The sequence below is a fragment of the Lissotriton helveticus genome, chromosome 10 (genome assembly GCF_964261635.1).
Source record: "Lissotriton helveticus chromosome 10, aLisHel1.1, whole genome shotgun sequence".
NCBI classification, from domain to species: Eukaryota; Metazoa; Chordata; class Amphibia; order Caudata; family Salamandridae; genus Lissotriton; species Lissotriton helveticus.
Window position 1 is genome coordinate 830870935 of NC_136071.1, and position 19746 is coordinate 830890680.

Genomic DNA, 19746 nt, shown 5'->3' on the forward strand with positions numbered 1-19746 from the left:
CTACCTGCCTACCCTTTTCTGGCCCCTGCTCACAAATTTCCAATTCTTAACCAAAAACCTGTGCAAACCCTGGCCAACTTTTCAAAACCCCACAAGCACCTGTTTCAAGCGACAACCTCCATAAAATTCCTTATGCACCTGTCTCCACAAACCTGGCCTAAACCAGGGAACAAACCCCAAAGACTCCACCCAGCTAAAAGTTTTAAAAAGAGGGATGGGAGGGCTGGGCCAAGAAAACTATTACCAGCTACCCAGCTGCCAGCCACCAGGTCACCAAATCTTAAAATGGTGGCTGGAAATCCTTTCATAGGATTATATAAGCATTGGGCTGCTTGGGCTACCTTGGCTATACTTGGACTGGGCTATAATTGGGCTATGCCCTAAAAAAGCCCAAAACCAAAAAATGGCCGATCCGGCCAGCCCAAACCCTGCCAAACTGCCCAAGGGGCAGACCTCACTACGTTCGGCTGCCCCCCAAGCCCCCCTGGGGAGGGAGTGGGGCAAGCCAAACCGAGATCCATTTTGTGGGTCAAAAAGGCCGCTTTATTGAAACAGGTGCGTATTACAAAACAACCAACTAGCAACTGCCTTACAAAACTAAAGCCTCGCTATACATCGAATAGCTGACCCCTAATCCCCCCCGCCCGCCCCTACGATCCCCTCAAAAGTTCTTCCACCCTAGCATTAACATAACAACATTACACAGTATTGCAGTTAAAACTTTGTCCCTCAATGACACCCCGTTCCCTCCCTGCCTTCCTGCAACTGTAACTAACAAACGTCTATGCTGAAACTTAGACTACCTACCTACCCTTTACCTACCACTGCTCACAAACTTCCAATATTTAACCAAAAACCTTTGCCAACCCTGGCCAACTTTTCAAAACCCCGCCACCCAGGAAAAAGGGGTGAAGGGCACTACTGCCTAACCCCGTTTTCTGCCCCCATCCTATAGGCCTCTTACTTTCTAGGGTGGCTCTGAACATTTAACGGTCTGGTTACACCTCCCTAATTTGCAACAAATAAAGGTCCATCCCCAGCCTTGACAAGTGGACTGTGTCTCCTCCAAAAAATTCCACTGAATAAAAACGAATGTCCCTGTATATAATTCTACCAAACCTCAATTCCCTGCAAAATGAAACATCTCTGTATTAAGCTTCCTCCTGGCTCTGACCATTGCTCCTGGATTAACTATCCCCTGCCAGACCAGTGGGGTACAAACTCGGTCCATACCACAAAATATCCTGACCACTGTTGTTTAATAAGTGCGAAGTCCCTCTTCATGCTTCTCCTCAGGACTATGCCCTTCTCTTTACACAAATCGTTTCCACCCAAATGTATGACCAAAATGTTCGGACACTGACCCCACCTAGCAGACCATTAAGGCACGGAATCAGCTCCTTCCACAACATGCCCAATTTTCCTTTCCATAATACTTAAAACAGTTTATCATTAAAATCATGATTCTATCCAAAATAACTTTCCCAGGCTTGTACGTGTGCCCCACTTCACGAAGGAGTGTCCCACAACCCAGATTGACATTTCCAACGAAAGGGGGCCAGCCACCGAACCTGAAACGATAAACATTGCGTGAACTTATGCATTGTTAACAACCGCGCTAAATTCCATATCCCTGCTGCACAAGTATCACTTATAACAATCTGAAGACCACCTCCCCAAGCGCATGATATCACCCTGTCCCCACCCTCTATTGCTTACCTCAGATGCTGCCCCAATACGGAAAGATTGTGTCCCAAAAGCTACACCGTGAATGCCCCATTCCTTTAGTGCCTTCCTTAGCACCGCTAGCAGTTGGAAGGCTGTAACTCCTTTCCCATTCGCATGCACAAAAACTGACTTCCCGATATCCTTGGACTGCTCGCCAGTGAAGCCCCCATCTATAAGGGCAAGTAAGCGTAAGCAATGGACCCTGCAACAACACCCATTTTCCCTTACCTCCCTTGCCCTTCTGACCCGTTGTGGACTTTTTTTTTAACCATATATGTAGACCCTCCTCGCGCAAGACCAAATCTTCCCACCCGATCCACCCAACCGATCCCCCCACCCCTTCTGTCCCCTAACAACTCAGACACTCCAAATGCACCAAGAAACATCCACCACCAATGTGGAAACCAGGCATGACTCGAAGGCGTCCGTGCAAATCCTAGGCAAAATCTGTATTACGCTGCTCAGCCACTGCCATGACAAGGATCTCCCGACCAGGTTCAGCTGGCCACGCTCTCTGGCCCACCCTTCCAGCATCCTTGCACCCAATTCACCCGCTGAAGGCGTGTAACCCCAGAGCAATTTACCCATGAATCAAATTCCTGTTAACTTCCTTGCAATTGACACCATGGATAAGCCTATTCCAATCATATCCAGGATAAACTGAATCACATCGTCCCTTTGCTGTAACTCATTCGAGCGCCACTGGGTGCCTGACAGCAAAAACTCCTTTCATGCTAGATTATAGGCTATCCTAGTAGACTTAGCCAGTGATCCTACCCCCAGTGGTAGCAGCTTGTGTTGCCTACGTACCACAACTGCTGCGGCATGGGCGTCGGGGTCCTGTTGGCGTCCTTGGCCAAGCACAGAATCTCCCACACTGCGAAAGAGACAAAGCAACTGTAATACTTGTTCGTCCCTTGCTGACTGATGGTTCACAATATGTACAACTGCCATATTGTCAACTCTAAAAGTCACCTTCCTATGCGCAAGCTGACTACCCCATAGTGTCACTGCCACAACTAAGGGGAAGAACTCCAGAAATGTGATGGACCTACCCCCTTCCTTCCTTTCTGTCGGCCACTGCTCGGCACACCACTTCCCTGCCAGTAGAGATCAAAACCTTGGCTGCCAGCTGCATCTGAAAATATCTTCACATCCCAAATAAGATCACCCTCCCGTGCCAGTGGAATGCCAATGAAAGTTCGCAGAAAAACTTGCCACATTCTCAAATCTTCTTTCATGCCTGCAGAGAGTCACCCATGATAATGAGGCAATCTGTTCCCTGCCAATGCCCTCACTAGCCTCCTGCAAAAGGTTCTCCCTACTCTCTCTACCCTACCTGCAACACTGAGATTCCCTAGCAAGCCCTGTATGTCTTTGACCCTTTCTTTTTCATTTGCCAGCATGGCGTCAAGCAATTCCAGCATTTTATCCCTTTTATCATCGGGCAACCGGGCTGGCATTTTTCTGGAGTCAATCTCAATTCCAAGAAAAGACAGTGCCGTGCTGGGCCCATCGTCTTTGTGGGCGGCCATGGCACTCCCAACCCCTCCGTCAGCTCTTTGAAGTTTTCCAGGGCCTCCTGGCACTCCGTGGAGCCGGAGGTTCCAACAAACAAAAAGTATCAAAGTATTGGGTCACTAAGATGTGCCCCTTCCTTTGCGTTAAGCAATTCCAGCATTTTATCCCTTTTATCACCTGGCAACCGGGCTTGCATTTTTCTGGAATCAATCTCAATTCCAAGAAAAGACAGTGCCTGCTGGGCCCATTGTCTTTTCGGGCGCCAATGGCACTACCTAACCCTCCATCAGCTCTTTGAAGTTTTCCAGGGCGTCCTGGCACTCAGTAGAGCCGTAGGTTCCAACAAAGAAAATGTATCCAAGTAATGGGCCCAAATCCTCTGTCAGCTCTTTGAAGTTTTCCAGGGCCTCCTGGTACTCCATGGAGCTGGAAGTTCAATGGGCCCAAATCCTCCGTCAGCTCTTTGAAGTTTTCCAGGGCCTCCTGGCACTCCATGGAGCCGGAGGTTCAGCAAAGAAAAATCATCCAAGTAAAGGGTCACTAACTTGTGCCCGTCCTTTTTTAAAACAACCACTGCAGAAAGGTGCTAAAACACTCAAACAATGCGCATTGCATAGAACAGCCCATCGGTAATGCCTTGTCCACGTACCATTTACCCTTGAAATGGGTACAAAGACAATCTAAATCATCTGGATGGATTGGAAGCAAACGGAAACCCGATTTTATGTTGCATTGTGACATTTCCGCCATTGCGCCCGCCGTCACTATTGTGACATGGCCACGTCAACTGACGAGTAATAAACAGTAGCTTACTTTTCATTGATAAAATCATTCACAGAGCACCCTTTTGTCCATGATAAATGCTGAATAAGCCTGAATTGTCCAGTTTCGTTCTTGGGCACCACCCCAATTGGTGACACAATTTATTTATTTATTTATTTTGAAGCTTGTAAAGCGCACAGCTACACCCAACAGGCTTGTCCCGACGTTACGGACGAAGAACAACAGGAGAGGTCAGGTGCGGCTAGAGGTTGGAAAACAGCCAGGTTTTCAATTTGCTTCGAAACAGTGTTTAAGATGTAATCAGCCGTAGGCCCAGTGGGAGGCTGTTCCATAGTTTTGCAGTCACCACGGCAAAGGCTCTACCCCCTGTTCTAGAACGGGAAAAACAAGGGGAACAGAGGAGGCGAAGATGATTAGATCTGAGAGCTTGGGCCGAGTTAACGGGCTTTAGCCTATTTCTCAGATAGGCCGGGCCAAGCCATTAAGGGCCCTGAAGGCAAAAACCAGCGCTTTGAATTGAATGCGATAGGTAACTGGCAGCCAGTGTAACTTCAACAAGTATGGGGTGATAGAATGGCGATAAGGGATATTCCATATCAGCCTGGCTGCGGCATTCTGCACAATCTGCAGCCGCTTGATCAGATAAGCTGGAGCTCCCACATACATGCTACTGGAATAATCTAGATGAGAGGTCATTAAAGCATGTATGACGGTCTGTGGGAGTCCAGAGGAAGAAAAGGTAGAATATTCCTAATCATGCAGAGTTTACCAAAGCAAGCTGCGGTGACTTTATTAATTTGGGTTTTACAAGACAGGTTGTTGTCAAATTGAAAGCCCAAATTACGAGCTGATTGGACTGGTACCGGAGGGGGGTTTAACCCAGATGGCCACCACAATAGAGAGGGAAGTGGAGAGCTTTGATTGAAGAATAAGACCTCTGTCTCATCCGTATTGAGTTTGAGGGTGTTAATAATCCCTCATAGTGGCACGCTTAAGTTTATGGAAGTTCTTTAGGGCGGTTCTATAGATAGCCTTAGCGACAGAATCGTACGTTAGTCGCCAACTGCATTCCAATTTTTTACATTTGCTCCTTTCCTCACGTAACGCCACAGAGAACCAAGGCGCCGACGGCTTTGATCTTGAAGAAGCTAGCGGTAGCATCGGAGCAATAAGGTCAGTAGAGGAGGAAAGACAGGTGTTAAAATTGGATACGTCTGTGTTCAGATAATTAGAGGGCTGCCCTATGAGTTTGGTAAAGATGGGTTCCAAGGCATTGCAAGTAACCTTGTGCCACTTTCTACCCTGGTCCCTGACTTTTGATGGAATGCCAGATGGCTGGAACACAGTCAGCCTAAACAGGATCAAGTAATGGTCAGACCAGGTAAGGGGTAAAGAAGGAAGAGTAGTTAGACCAGGATGTTTAAAGAATAGAAGATCAAGAGTGTGGCCCATTAGATGTGTAGAGCCCCGTACCTGCTGAGCCAGGTTCAGGCCAAGCATAGAATCCAGGAGATTTCTAGCCCGTGTGCATGCCGCAACATCTACATGGAGATTTTTTAATTTTTTTAATTGGTATTTATATAGCGCTAAATCACCATCAGGTCTCTTAGCGCTCGGGGGCGGGCGTAGCTGCATAGACGACAGTCGTGTCAGGCGTGAAAATAGGGTTAGGCTGTGCTTAGGGTTCCGGGTTTTAGAACCCAGCGGCGCCAGGGGCATGCCCAAAGTCTTCGGGTTCACCTGTCTCAGAATACAGAGACAAGGGATACTTCTGAGTGACGTCAAAGATCAAATTTATTGGCTGCAGCCAGTAACAGAAGTCCTAGAAATCATCACGGTATGAGTTCTCAGGAGACTGCTCAACTTTACAAAGCAAGTCATTCCTTTTTATGCCAGACATTATGCTTCAGGCAAACATTCTTTGTTTACAGTTTAACCAATCACATGTTTCCACAATGAAAGTATTGTATGACGACAAACCCATTTTAAAGTTGTCCGGCCCATAATCAATCATTGAACAAACCCAACATTCTTCTTTAGACAAGCCAGACAAATCCATAATAAAAAGGACCACAACCCATATCGTAAATAGACCATAAAAGAAGAAACAGAAACAAATAGAAGTAGGATAAGGCATGTTTGTGTGCAGTAAAACTTTATGATGTCCTGTGCTCTGATCCTTAATCTTGATCAGCTTAAGGGCAGGAACTGGTTTAATAAGGTCAGCTTCAGGCAACAGGGTCAGTTCACTCAGGTCAAACAGGAGTCAGCACGAACTCGAGCTAAGGTGTACATGTCCTTAAAAGACTAGTTCAGCCACAGTCATCGGCCTATGTGAGGGCAACCACAAAATGGCTGCTGTGGAAAAGTAAATTTTGCCATGTTGTATGTGCCTACGTGTTCCCCATATTATGCTATATGTGCATGATCGATATGCATGTATACCCCTCTGATCGATTAAAGACGCAATTACAGTTGTGTCCATCTCTAGTATGCCAGTTTCCAGTCCTCGTGAAAGCAACGAATATTAGGCTTATGTAAACTTACGTTGCCACATTTTACGGTGTGCACGTTAACTCATTGAATTGTCCCCGTTTCTAGGCCTCAAAAGGGCCCGGACACCAGATTCAGCTCCTGTCTCCTGAACCCTCTCCGAGGAGCGATACAGCCCCCACCTGCATCCCTGACCCTTCGCTTACTTCATGCCTCGCAGTGCCCGGCCCGGCCTGGCTCTGCCTCCCAGTCTGCCAAGAGTATGTTATGATTCTAGTTATCAGCCCAGCCCTCCTTCTCTGCATTCCTAAGCTACTGAATCGCATCAATAGTTTCCGTCATGGTCTAGCCTTACTGTCTCCATGTAAGAGAAATACTGTATTAATATTCATAGAATATTCCTAGCACACGCAATACATGTAGAATTATGCATGCACCAGTCTTAGTGTCTAGTAGCCTCTGCCCTGATAACTTTTGGATTCTAGCAATATGTATTCCAAACACCAGATACCAGATATGCCTTAGGTACATGTCGCTCTGACACTCCAGACTTTAGTCTCCTCTTCTAGTGCAGAAGTCATAGCCCCCAGTTCCCTGGTAACACGTCATTGCCCGTTTGCGCGCACCACTAGGTTAGAGGTCCTAGCTGCTCAGGTAGCCCCCTCCATGTTTCCGCCCCATTTATGACACTTCTGTTACGTTTACATCACATGTCTATGTATACGCCCTGTACACGCCTTCTTGTTACATCATTTTGCCCTTATCTTTATCTGTATTGAATGTAATGCAATTGTTTTAATATATATACTGTGTACTGTTACTGAAAGTTCCCAATCCCCGATTCCCATTTCCCCGGCAGCTGCCTTCATCCTATTCCCGTACAGGCTGTCCTGTTCCTGTCCTTTATGCCTGATTAAAGCCTGTAGACTCAAGATACCTCGAATCCTGACTCTTATTTATTGAGCTACCTGTTTCATTCACTGTAATTAAAAAATAGTACCGGTAATTAATTATTTATTTACCACACTGCCATACACAAAATGGAACCCACGGGTTCAGAATTCACACAACCTCAGACCCTCCTTTTGCCCTTACATAGGCAATCACTCAGTCTGTATCTGAATCAATGTCAATATTCATCAGGTCATTTAGGTGCTGCTGGAGCATCATTCTATCTCTCTGTACTTCTCTTGAGACAGGCGGTCTCCTTATACACGTAGTAGCACAAAGGCCACATATGGCAGGACCACACTGTACACAAAGACAACACAGAAAAAGAATCGCTAAAGCCGTACCAATGACCATCAGAATCTTCCATCCCCAAGTGGATAACAGTCCCCAAAACCATCCAGTCAACGACCAATCTCCTTTGTCCACATGTATAGACTCAGAGATCTTATGCAGTCTGGAAATGGCCTAGTATACTGTAGGAGCATTATCTGGAATGAAAACGCAGCAACTCGATTGGATCACTTTACATACTCTACCTCGATCTGCAAGTATGACATCTAAAACCATACGGTTCTGTAACGTCATAAGACGATCCGCTTGAAGCTCAGCAGTCAAATTACTAAGGGCACCGGCAGTTTCATTTACGGTGGACTCAACCACTCTTGTCAATTGGCGTATGTTCCTACTGTTAACATAGGTCCCCAAAACGGCAGGAAACCCTTAAAGAAGTCTCCCACTTCTTGTCCAGCGGTATCTTCCTGATCGAAGACACCTCTAACAACTCTGGTTCTGTGGTAATCTGCAGCAGCAGTGTACATAGGGGGCAACAAATACGCCACATAACATGTGCCCGGAAAATCAGGGGGCAACCATGTATATGCTCTGTTGAAGCAGACAAAATACGTGCCCTTAGCTGCTAAAAACGGTGGGGAAGATTGAGACGCAAAAACGTACATCTGAGTACATACACTCTTCCCTAACTGAGCTCTCGGATTCTTGCCATTAACTTGCAAACAAAAATGACCTCGTGGGGTACAATCCAAATCGGAGGTGACCTCTTCCGTCTCTGCTTCTCACCCAGACTAATACTATATCCAGTTGCATTCCAACCAACATAAGCTAGTAACTCATCCTTGGGAATAGTCCAATACGTTTCGATATCTCTACTCATATTCGTAATTCCCTTCACCAAGGCTTTATTACTTGAGTTATCTCTAATGGAACGCAGGGGATAGACTTCGATGGCATAAATAAACATCGTTTGGAAAGCCCATAGAGACCCATTCTGACTAAACGGTAGAACCAAATAGGGAATACCTCTATGTTATGTTATGTTATGTTATATATTTATTTATATAGCGCACGGCTACTCAACAAGAGTGTCCCGGCGCTTTATGTCGGCAACTCAGCAATTAAAAAAACATAACAGTAATAAAAACAAGAGGCAGGAGGAAGAAAGAAACAGCCTAGAGGTTAAAAAGCCAGGTCTTAAGGCTTTTTCTAAACAAGAGCAGACTGGAAATGCTGCGTAGGGCGAGAGGCAAGGAATTCCACAGCTGGGGGCCCCTGAGGCTAAAGGAGCGACCCCCAGTGCGGGCCTTCCTCACTCGGGGAACCACGGCCATAAACAAAGTTTCCGACCGCAGTGAGCGAGCCGGACAATAAAAGGCCAGCCTGCGCTGCAGATACTTTGCTCCCAGGCCAGAAAGTGCTTTATGCACCAGAGTCAGCGTTTTAAACATAATCCGCTTTCGGATGGGCAGCCAATGAAGTGACTGCAGCAACCCGGATGTTCTCGCCCGCCTATGAAGGCCGAAAATGGCGCGAGCCGCGGAGTTCTGCACCACTTGCAGCCGCTGGACCAAATAGTCCGGAAGCCCTAGATATAGGGCATTAGCATAGTCCAGTCTAGATCCTATTAGAGCTTGGACAGTGATCTTCTATGCTCCTCTGAGAGCAGAGGTAAGAACTTCCGGAGCGTCTTTAAGATACCGAAGCAGGTGCCTGTCAGACCGAGAATGTGAGATCTAAGCGTGAGGTTATTGTCAAACTTGACTCCCAAGTTTTTGGCAACCATAGATGACTGAGCGGGAGGACACATGTCCGCCGGCCACCACTCACGCCATTCCGGGTCCGAGGCGCAACCAAAGAGCAGAACCTCCGATTTACTGGAGTTGGCCTTAAGACAGTTCCGCTGGAACCAGTCAAAGACCCTCTCCAGGCACCCCCGAATACTCTCCCCATCGAATGTCTGATCTTTCCTGCAGGTAAAAAGAAGTTGCGTGTTATCTGCGTAGGACACGATCTGGGCCCCGAAAGCCTCCACCAGTGCCGCCAGAGGGGTCATAAAGATGTTAAAGAGAGTCGGGCTCAACACAGAGCCCTGTGGAACTCCGACTCCCAATGGCGGCATCTCAGCGGAGCTCGGTGAGGCCCAGACCGTTTGTCGACGGTCCTCCAGAAACGATGTAAACCATTTGAGCACCGTCCCCCTCAGACCGATGTCATAAAGTCTGGCAAGAAGCGCCTCATGGGGGACGGTGTCGAAGGCCGCCGACAAGTCCAGCATGACAAGCATGGCCTTACCTCCTGCGTCCAGTGTCTCCCAAATAACCTCTGACACCTCAAGAAGTGCCGTCTCCGTGCTCAAGTTGGGCCGGAATCCGGATTGCGAGGGGTGCAGTAGGTCATTTGATTCTAGGAAGCCAGAAAGAACGCCATGCACATGCTTCTCCATGAGCTTCGCCAGGGCCGGGAGAAGAGAAATTGGCTATAATTGGCCAAAAACTCAGTATCCAGTCCAGGCTTCGTGAGGAGAGGAATCACCATCGCCCTTTTCCAGGGCCGAGGGAGCCTCCCCTCCCTCAAGGATAAATTCAGAAGGGGGTTCACCAAAGGATTCATCAATGACGCCATCCTGGCCAAAAATTTGGCCGGACAAGGATCTAATGGCGAGCCTGATTTAAGACTGGCCAGAAGTGTAAGAGAAGCATCGGAGGAAACAGGAGGGAACTCCGCCAAGACATCGTCTGGCGTAACCGATGGAACACGTCACACCCCGAAGCTAGAAAACCGTTCAACGGACCCTTCTGAGAAGGAGGCCTGGATCGATCTAATTTTATCCGTAAAAATCCTGGCGAGGTCACATGCCCAAGACTCAGATGGCACTGCTTGATGAAGGTTAGATCTAGGGGCCGTAAATTCCCTCACCACAGTGAAGATCTCCTTAGATGAATTAGAGGCCGCCTCAATCCTCCTGGCAAAATACATTTTTTTTGCGCACAGAATATTACCATGGTACACTTTAACCGCCATCCTATAGGCAAGTCTGGCCTCCCCCTCATAATGAGAGCGCCACACCCTCTCAGCCACCTTACACTGGCTACGCTCAATGCGCAGCGCCTCCGTAAACCATGGCGCAGACTGCCGCTTGGCCGTAGGTCGAGGGGCCCTTACAGGGGCCAGATCATTCAGCCTCTCTGTCAGCCACACCTTCAAGGCCTCAGTATCCAACTCCAGGTCACCCACAATAGGGCATGGGTGGTCAGCAAACGCCTGGGCTAACAGTTCTGCCGTCACTCTATGTAAAGCCCTAGAGGCTGCTCCAGGCTGGGTGGGAGCACTGCTAAGCAAATGCTCACATCCCCGTATGGAGAACCTGGCCAATCTATGATCGTCCCAGAGCACCGGGAGAAGTTCAATGTCCACTAAAGGGACCGATGAAAACACCTGATCCAGGGTGTGTCCCTTATCATGTGTGGGGCCCATCAGAAAAGGAACGAGGCCCAAAGGAGCCGTGATGTCAAACAATTTATTTGAATTCATGTCCTCAGCTATATCCAAATGAAAATTAAAATCACCTGCCAGCAAACAGTGCTGTGCAGACAAAGCCAGTCCGGATATGGCCACCTGGAGGTCCTCAAAGAAGGAACCCACCGATCCAGGAGGTCTATAGACCAACAGCCCTTTCAGGGCTTGATGCGGGGACAGCCTAATAGTAAAGGCAAGAGACTCAGAACCCACGATAGTATCCAAGGGAAGAATCGAGCATGAGGCACACTTCTTAACAACCACCGCCACCCCACCCCCCCTTCCCTTGGCTCTATCCTGGCGGAAGATGTTATAATCCGGTGGGATGGCCGCTAGGATGTCCGGGTTGGACGTCTCCCCCAGCCAGGTTTCGGTCAGCAGAAGGCATAGAGGTTTTTCCCTGACCAAAAGATCGAAAATGTCAAGGGCATGCCTACCTACTGATCGCGTGTTAAGCAATAAGCACAGGTGTTTCACACGGTTCTCGCCTGTCCGAAGATCGGGGGAAGGGACATAAGTAGGTGACCAGCCACAGCCAGGACAGAAACGCTTACCCCTGTAGCGACCCGGAAAAAGGGATCGACACGCACAGGAAGTAGATTGCAAGGACCGTAGAGTCGTGGAAGAATAGCAAATCATTCTCCCTGCCGGGTCAGAGTCCTACGCCGCTCCGCCGCCACCGGGACGCTGACGGGCGCAGATGGGCAGGACTCTGGCAAGACTCACGCAAACGCGAGGGCAACCCCGCTGCGCGATCCCGCTGCGCTGGGAGGACAGGTTTAAGTAGTGCCTCCAGATAAGATAGAGACCGCCCACGAGGACGGTCAAAATGGCGGCCACAGAGTGTCACTGCCCTACCCAAGATGGCGCTCAAAGTAATAGCGCTGCAGACCCCTATAACCCCAAGCCCGGACCCGCTAAAGCAGCGGTGTAAACACGATTATATGCAGGTAAGGGGGCACTCCCTATTAAAATCAGGGGATAAGAATAAAAAAACTAGCAACCAAAATACAAACCAGGTAATATTAAAAGAAACGCGCTGAGCGAGCAGCGCAAAGAACTATGCTGAGCCGCCCTCACGGGCAAAACGATTCCAAACAGCGTGTGCAGGCAGCAGACTGCCTTAAGTAGTGCCTCCAAATAAGATAGAGACCGCCCACGGGGACGCTTAAAATGGCGGCCACAGAGTGTCACTGCCCTACCCAAGATGGCGCTCAAAGTAATAGCGCTGCAGACCCCTATAACCCCAAGCCCGGACCCGCTAAAGCAGCGGTGTAAACACGATTATATGCAGGTAAGGGGGCACTCCCTATTAAAATCAGGGGATAAGAATAAAAAAACTAGCAACCAAAATACAAACCAGGTAATATTAAAAGAAACGCGCTATCCGTAGTATGCGGCATAAGACCACACACCCAACAATTAGTGGTGTTCACTACCAACTGGTGTTGATGCAGAAGCTGTACAAAAGAATTATTCACAAATTCCGACCTTCTAATCTGCTCGTGTTCAGGTAAGATATGAAAAGAATGCAAAGAAGTAGTAGTAGGAAAAGACATAAGTTGGGAGGTGGGTGCTGAAGTCAATTGGATAGTGAAAACAATCCAACCCACCAATGCTAACGTCATGCTTAAAAACATCAGAACACATGTTATCAGAAAACATTTGCTATGCATTAATTTACACAGTTTCATTTTAAAGTTCATTTCCTCTGCAGCTCTCTCCATCACAAAAAACTCCATCCTCTAACCGTGCTGTTCGCGGCGGTTGGTTTTCTTCTGCTAAGGAATGTGTTTGTCAGTCCAGGGAACGCCCTAGGACCAACCAGAACCGTCGACCTTGTGTCTACACGGCTGCAATCCCAAGTCTTTATACCGCGACCCTACAGCTGAGCTCGGATGGCAGCTCGAAAAAGAAAAATAGGTCAAAACAGTTTCTTGGATGAGAGAGTGCAGTTCTCCAAAAACAAAAGGAAAAATTATGTTTTTATTTGTCCATTGTTTCTCGGTCGTAAATTATAATGGCCTTTACCAGGCACTGTCTGATCTTTAAACAGAAGTTCAGGCTCAGTGGTGTCCAATCTCAGATGCGGAGGTACAGCTGCTTGCAAAATGTCGTCGTCCTCTCGTTCAGACTTTGTCCATACTAGATGTGCATCGCTAAACGGCATGAACTTCGGCACCCGTTCTGTCTCTGAGTCACCAATACCTTCACGGATCCACTGGTCGTACGGCAGAGGTAAAGGCACCCTCTTACAATGTACGCCGTGGACCCAATTCCGCTTCCCGAAGACCATCACCGAGGTTCTTGTCGACAGGAGCACCTGGTGGGGGCCGGTCCAGCGGGGCTGCTCGTTTTTGGTTCGCTGAAAGTTTTTCACGAGGACCCCGTCACCGGGATTGATGGTGTGACCTGGGTCCACAGATGCTGGTGGCAAGTTATCGTGAACCTGTTGATGCAAGACACGCAATTTAGCCGTCAGGTCATACAAATAGTCCACCAACACAGGATACTCGATGTCACTAAACGTCACTGGCCTCGGCACTCCCCACACATTCGCCGGGCGTCCAAAAACAATTTCATATGGACTAAGCCCAATTCGGGAATGCACTGTAGTTCTAGTTGACAAAAGTGCCAACGGCAAAGCATCGGGCCATTGGAGACCAGAACTCGCCTGAATTTTGGCCAATTTCAATTTCAAGGTGCCGTTATAACATTCCACTAAACCAGCTGATTGGGGATGATTCGCAGCATGAAATTTTTGTCTTATGCCCAAACCCTCACACACTCTTTTCATGATCTTCCCCACAAACTCACTTCCATTATCAATCCACACCATCCTTGGCAATCCGAACCTTATGGAAATATTCTTTGAGCAAGACTTTAGCTGTGGACGAGTCAGTATTATCTTTTAGGGGATATGCCTCTACCCATCTAGAAAAGGCACAAACAACTACGAGGACATATTTCAAATTATTGCATCTTTCCATGTGGATAAAATCCAATTGCAGAACCTCGAACGGATACGTCGGAGGTGCAAAGTGACCAGCTGGAGTTGGAGTTCCCTTGCCAGGATTATACATCAGACACACCATACAATTCTTGACCACATTCTCCGCACATTTGGGAATTCCACCATTCTCCCACACTGGAGCCAACAACTTACAAATCCCTTTCGCACTAATGTGAGACAACCCATGTGCCATCGTAACCACCGCAAGCACATACGCATCCGGCAACATCCATCTTTGGTGTTCTGATAACTCAACCTAACAACCAGTCGAATCCAATCTACCCGTAGTTTCTCTCCACACACTCTTTTCATTTTCAGTAGCTTCAGCCTGGATTGATTTCACACGGTCAATCGTATCTTCACACATTCCAACTGCACCAATCCATCTCGCAGGGCCTGCAACATACATTCGACTCATCACATTTTTCGCTGTTTCTTTCGCAACTTCATCCGCAAATGCATTACCTCGACCAACATCATCCGTAACCTTCCGGTGAGCACTACACTTCACAATCGCAACTTGCATCGGCAAAGTAAGTGGCTCAAGAAGCTCATTCACCAACTGCCCATGTTGAATCTTAGTCCCATGGGATGTGAGAAATCCCCTTTCTTTCCACAAGCGTCCAAAACTGTGTGCAACACCAAACGCGTACTGGCTATCGGTATACACATTCACTCTCTTTCCCTCAGACAGAATACACGCTCTCATTAATGCAATCAATTCCGCTGCTTGTGCCGAATTATAGCTCACTCGTGCAGTTTCAACAATTGTGCATAATGTCGTCACGGCATATGCTGCAGTCGTATCACCATTCGGGAGCTTGTAGCATGACCCATCAACCCATAGCGTACCATCAGGATCCAAAAGAGGAGTGTCTTTCAGATCGACTTTACCCTTCGTTTCCTCTTCCGTCCTCAAAAAACAATCATGCTGTTCCTGACCATCTGTATCCACAGAAATCGGCAACAATGTTGCTGGATTCAATACATTACACCGCTTGATGTGCACATGACTAGCCAAAAGCGTCAATTCATAACCCGACAACCTCGCACTTGGTTCGATTTAATAAAGTACCCACTGCATGTGGAACCATCACAACCAAAGTATTATCCATCACCAATCCATCACCAATCCAGCAGACTGTCGGATGGAAACAGCCGTTGCCGCTGTAGCTCTCAAACAGCTTGGCAACGCTCTAGCTACCGGATCTAAAGTTGACGAGAAATACGCACAATGACGCTGCTTATCACCAAACTGTTGAGTCAAAACTGACAATGCACAACCCTCTCTCTCGTGAACATAGAGTGTAAAAGGCTTACTGTAGTCAGGAGTACCCAACACTGGAGCAGAACACATCACGCAATTCAGAAAAACTTTTCTGACAATCGTCAGACCACGGAAGAGGATTCGGTGTTTCTTTACAAGTCAAAGCCAACAGAGGTTTCGCCAATAGAGAGAAATTTGGAATCCACTGTCTACAATACGACGTGATACCCAAGAAAGCACGCACTGCTCTCTGTGTGCTTTGTACAGTCATTTGTGCAATCGCTTGAATTCGTTCTGGGGTCAACCTTCTTCCCTCCTTTGACAAGAGATGACCTAAGTAGGTCACTTCTTGGCGACAATACTGCAACTTAGAAGGTGACACTTTATGATGCAAGTCCGACAAATGTCGCAACAAAGAAAGAGTAGCTTCTTTACAAGTTTTCTCATCATCAGCGGCCACTAACAGATCATCCACATACTGAATAAGAGCAGCACCAGCAGGTAACACAAGAGTATCGAGCTGAGTTTTCAAAGCCTGACTATAAATGGAGGGACTTCACAATAGCTTTGGGGAGCTCTCTTAAACCGGAAGCTTTGGTCTCCTAAAGAGAAGCCAAAAATATCTCTAGTCTCCTCAGCAATTACAATACTGAAGAAAGCATTTTTCAAGTCTATGACTGAAAACCAGGCAGCTGAAGCAGGAATCAAAGTCAACAAAGCAGTAATATCCGGAACAACTGGAAACTGTGGCATAACAATCTTGTTAACCTCTCTAAGATCGATCACAAACCTGTAAACAGGTGGCTGAGAAGAGTCAGTGCGTTTCAGGACAGGCAAAACAGGACTGTTACACACATTACCTCTCGTTTCTTCAATCACACTTTTCTCAATCAAATCATAGATAATCGCTAAAAGCGCTCTTTCACCATCACTCGAAATCCGATATTGGGGAATATGTGGCAATTTAACATTCGATTTGAGCGTAACAACATAGGGTGGAATCTCCAAAAGACCCACATCATTAGGACCAGTAGCCCAAAGAGTATCAGGGAGAGAACGCAATTCCAGTGGAAGTCGATCTTTAGATAAATACATTGGAGAGATCACTTTCTTACACAATGTAAGATGTACTCCTGAAGGAGAACAATACAATGTTGCATGCAATCTTTTTAACAAATCCAAACCCAACTAATTCTCACCACAACCTGACGTTAGAATAAGGGGTGCTTCCAATTCACAAGGCCCAATGGAAAGAGACAAAGGACTAGAAACTGGATTACATACCGGGGCGCCAGAAAATCCTACCCAAACATTCGTTAAGCCAGACAAAGTTGCGCCAGGGAGTTTGGAGTGCATGATAGAACTCTTTGCTGCACCAGTATCTAAAAGAAAAGGCTCTACTACACCTGATGTAACTACTGCAACATAAGGTCCACTCTGGTCTACTGGAACTGACACTACTCCCTCTCTTTGTCCATGGCTGTCCTAGCAATCATTATAACTAGTACCCTCATTTTCAACATAATAATCGTCAGTGTAGTATTGTGTAGATCTGCCAGTCTGTACATTCTGCTGATCAAAATAATTCATTGAACTCTGAGGAGGAAAAGAACGTTCGTTCTGAGGAAACGCACCACGTCCTCTACCTCTAGATACTTGCTGGAAACCACCACGACCTCTCAGACCCGACATACCACTTATACGTTGTCGTAAAACAGGACACTCATTCTTGTAATGACCTACCTCCCTACAATACGCACACTGATTCAGACCCAAAGGTGGTCTTGGAGCAAAATACTCAGGCTTCTGTGATATTCTCTGAAACTGTGGAGGTTGCTGAAACTGTGGACATTGTTGTGACTCTTGCTGGTTCGAGCGAGGTGGATACGCCTGCTGCAAAAGAACTTTTGTCTTCAAGTCTTTAGTCTTCTTCTCTACTCTATCTTTCTCATCCTTATCCCTATTCTCGTAGTACTGTGCAGTCGCCAATATCTGAGCCGACGAAGAAACAGCCCACGAACTCTCAGAGTCATTCAACTTGTTACAAAGCTCTGGAAGTAAATTAAAGACAAACTTATCTACGAACAATCTTTGGCCACCTTCCGTACTCATGTCCTGACCACTATGATCTATGAATGTTTCTTCAAACCTAGTGAAGAAATCTGACACACTTTCATCTTTCTTCTGTTTGCATGCTGCTAACTTGTCCCAATTCACTCGTAACGCTGGCATCATCGTTTTCATAAGATTTATAATTCCGCCAGGTAGATCTGCCACTAGAGGCTCAGGCTTAGAACCACCAACTTGTCTAGCGTCCGCAGCAGCAATATTGAGCCATGAGTCACCTAATTCAACCGCATGATCCTCATGACGAATCTTTGCTCATAGAGGTTGAGGTACTACATTACCCAACAGCATATCTATGTCGGTTAAATTCATAATGCATGCGTCAACTGTCTGGGACAATTCTTTGTAATAGCCACCCGGATTCTTACGGGGATCAGGGAAAGACTGTTTAAGGGGCAAAACTTCTACTCTCTTCCATGGCACATGTACCCATACTCTCTGAAAATGAGGCAGAACAGGCGGATTAGCGTTTGCGTCCCCTTCTCTCCAAACTGGGGGAACCTCTCTCATTGGATATTGTCGTACCTTTCTCCTGACTGCGGAATCAGGCTCAAATAGTCGCTGAGAAGGGAAATCACTTCTACACGCAAGTACCATTGCAACTGCTTTCTCAATTCCGGGACCTACTATCGTCCCTTTCGCAAACTCGGACTGTATATTTAGCAACTCGACTGGGACTGAACCCAAATTATTATCTTCCTATTCCTCACGAAGGAAAGTACACATAACTTCAAAAACATACCTTTGCTTGGGAGCTTCCCACTGCTGGACAACATCCATAACTGACTCTAAGTTATACCTCGAAACATTCGAAACCCATCTGCGAGCCAAGAGATCTACCACTGCCCATTCTTCGGGACCAGGTAGCTGACTACACATTTGTTTACGTGCAGAAACAGGGGTCATACTAAATGACCCAAAGAAAGGAGACAAAAGACCAGTAACAGTATCAGTCATTCATTGTCGAGCAGAAGGAGAAGCTGTCATAAGGACAGGAGACAAAGTATTTTGAGGTGATAGAAGTGTAGGGTTAGTAGCAAGAGAAGTTGAAGGTACAGGAGAATAAGGCAAAGTAGTTCCAGACAAAACCGATAGCAAAGTCGGCGGCCCCAGAGGAGGCTGCGCCGTAGGAGGAAGAAGCAGCTGAGGAGGAGCCGGTGGCTGAACAGCAACAAGAGGTTGTGCAACTGGAGGTTGCGGAGGTGCCGTAGCACTCTGTGCATAAGGGGGTGTAATCTCAACAAATGTGACATCAAAGGATCCTTCTCAGGGTCCTTCGTTGCATTCTCAAGAAGAGATGGCAAAGCTGGATAACATTTATCAATAGCCATATTATGTTGCCTATCTGACACCTCAATTGCTTTATCTTCTTCATTTTCTTTAAACTGCCTAGCAGCTTGCAATATTGATACATCCTTTTCTCTTTTATCTCTTTTAGCTTGTTTAATTTCTCGTTGTCTGGCTTCTTTACGCCAAAGGCCGGGCTTTCTTCCTAAATAATTTAGTTTCCAAATTGTCTAAAATCTCTGTATCAAAGCTACCATGTTGGGGCCATTGTAAGACACCATCTTTTCTAGTATAGCGGACCCATACTTCATTAAACGTAATGGGGCCCACGCCGTGTTTAGAATAGAGCTCATAAGTCGGAGTTCCAACTGGAGGTATCGGACATGAATCCTCCAATCTGGAATCCCTGTTACAACCACAACAGAATATCCTCCTAATTTTGCTCAGACTAGGCATCTTCGCTCACTAATCTAGCTTCAAACTTCAAGGGATTATCTACAACGATAGTCTCGCAAATATACGAGTCCCTCGGCTTTGGAAAAATCAATTTTCAAATCAAAACTAAGGACCAAACAAACAAGTCATCCTGAAGTGGAGCAGGTTGGGTTCCTTACGGAGTTGCTCAGGTAGCTGGTTCCAGAGCTGGGGGACAAGGACAAAGAAAACTCTGCCCCACAGGACAGAAGACAGGCATCGGGGATCGCAATGAGCGTCCCAGGGTGTATGTAGGAGCTAGGCCGTATACCGCTTTGTGGGCGATGCAAAG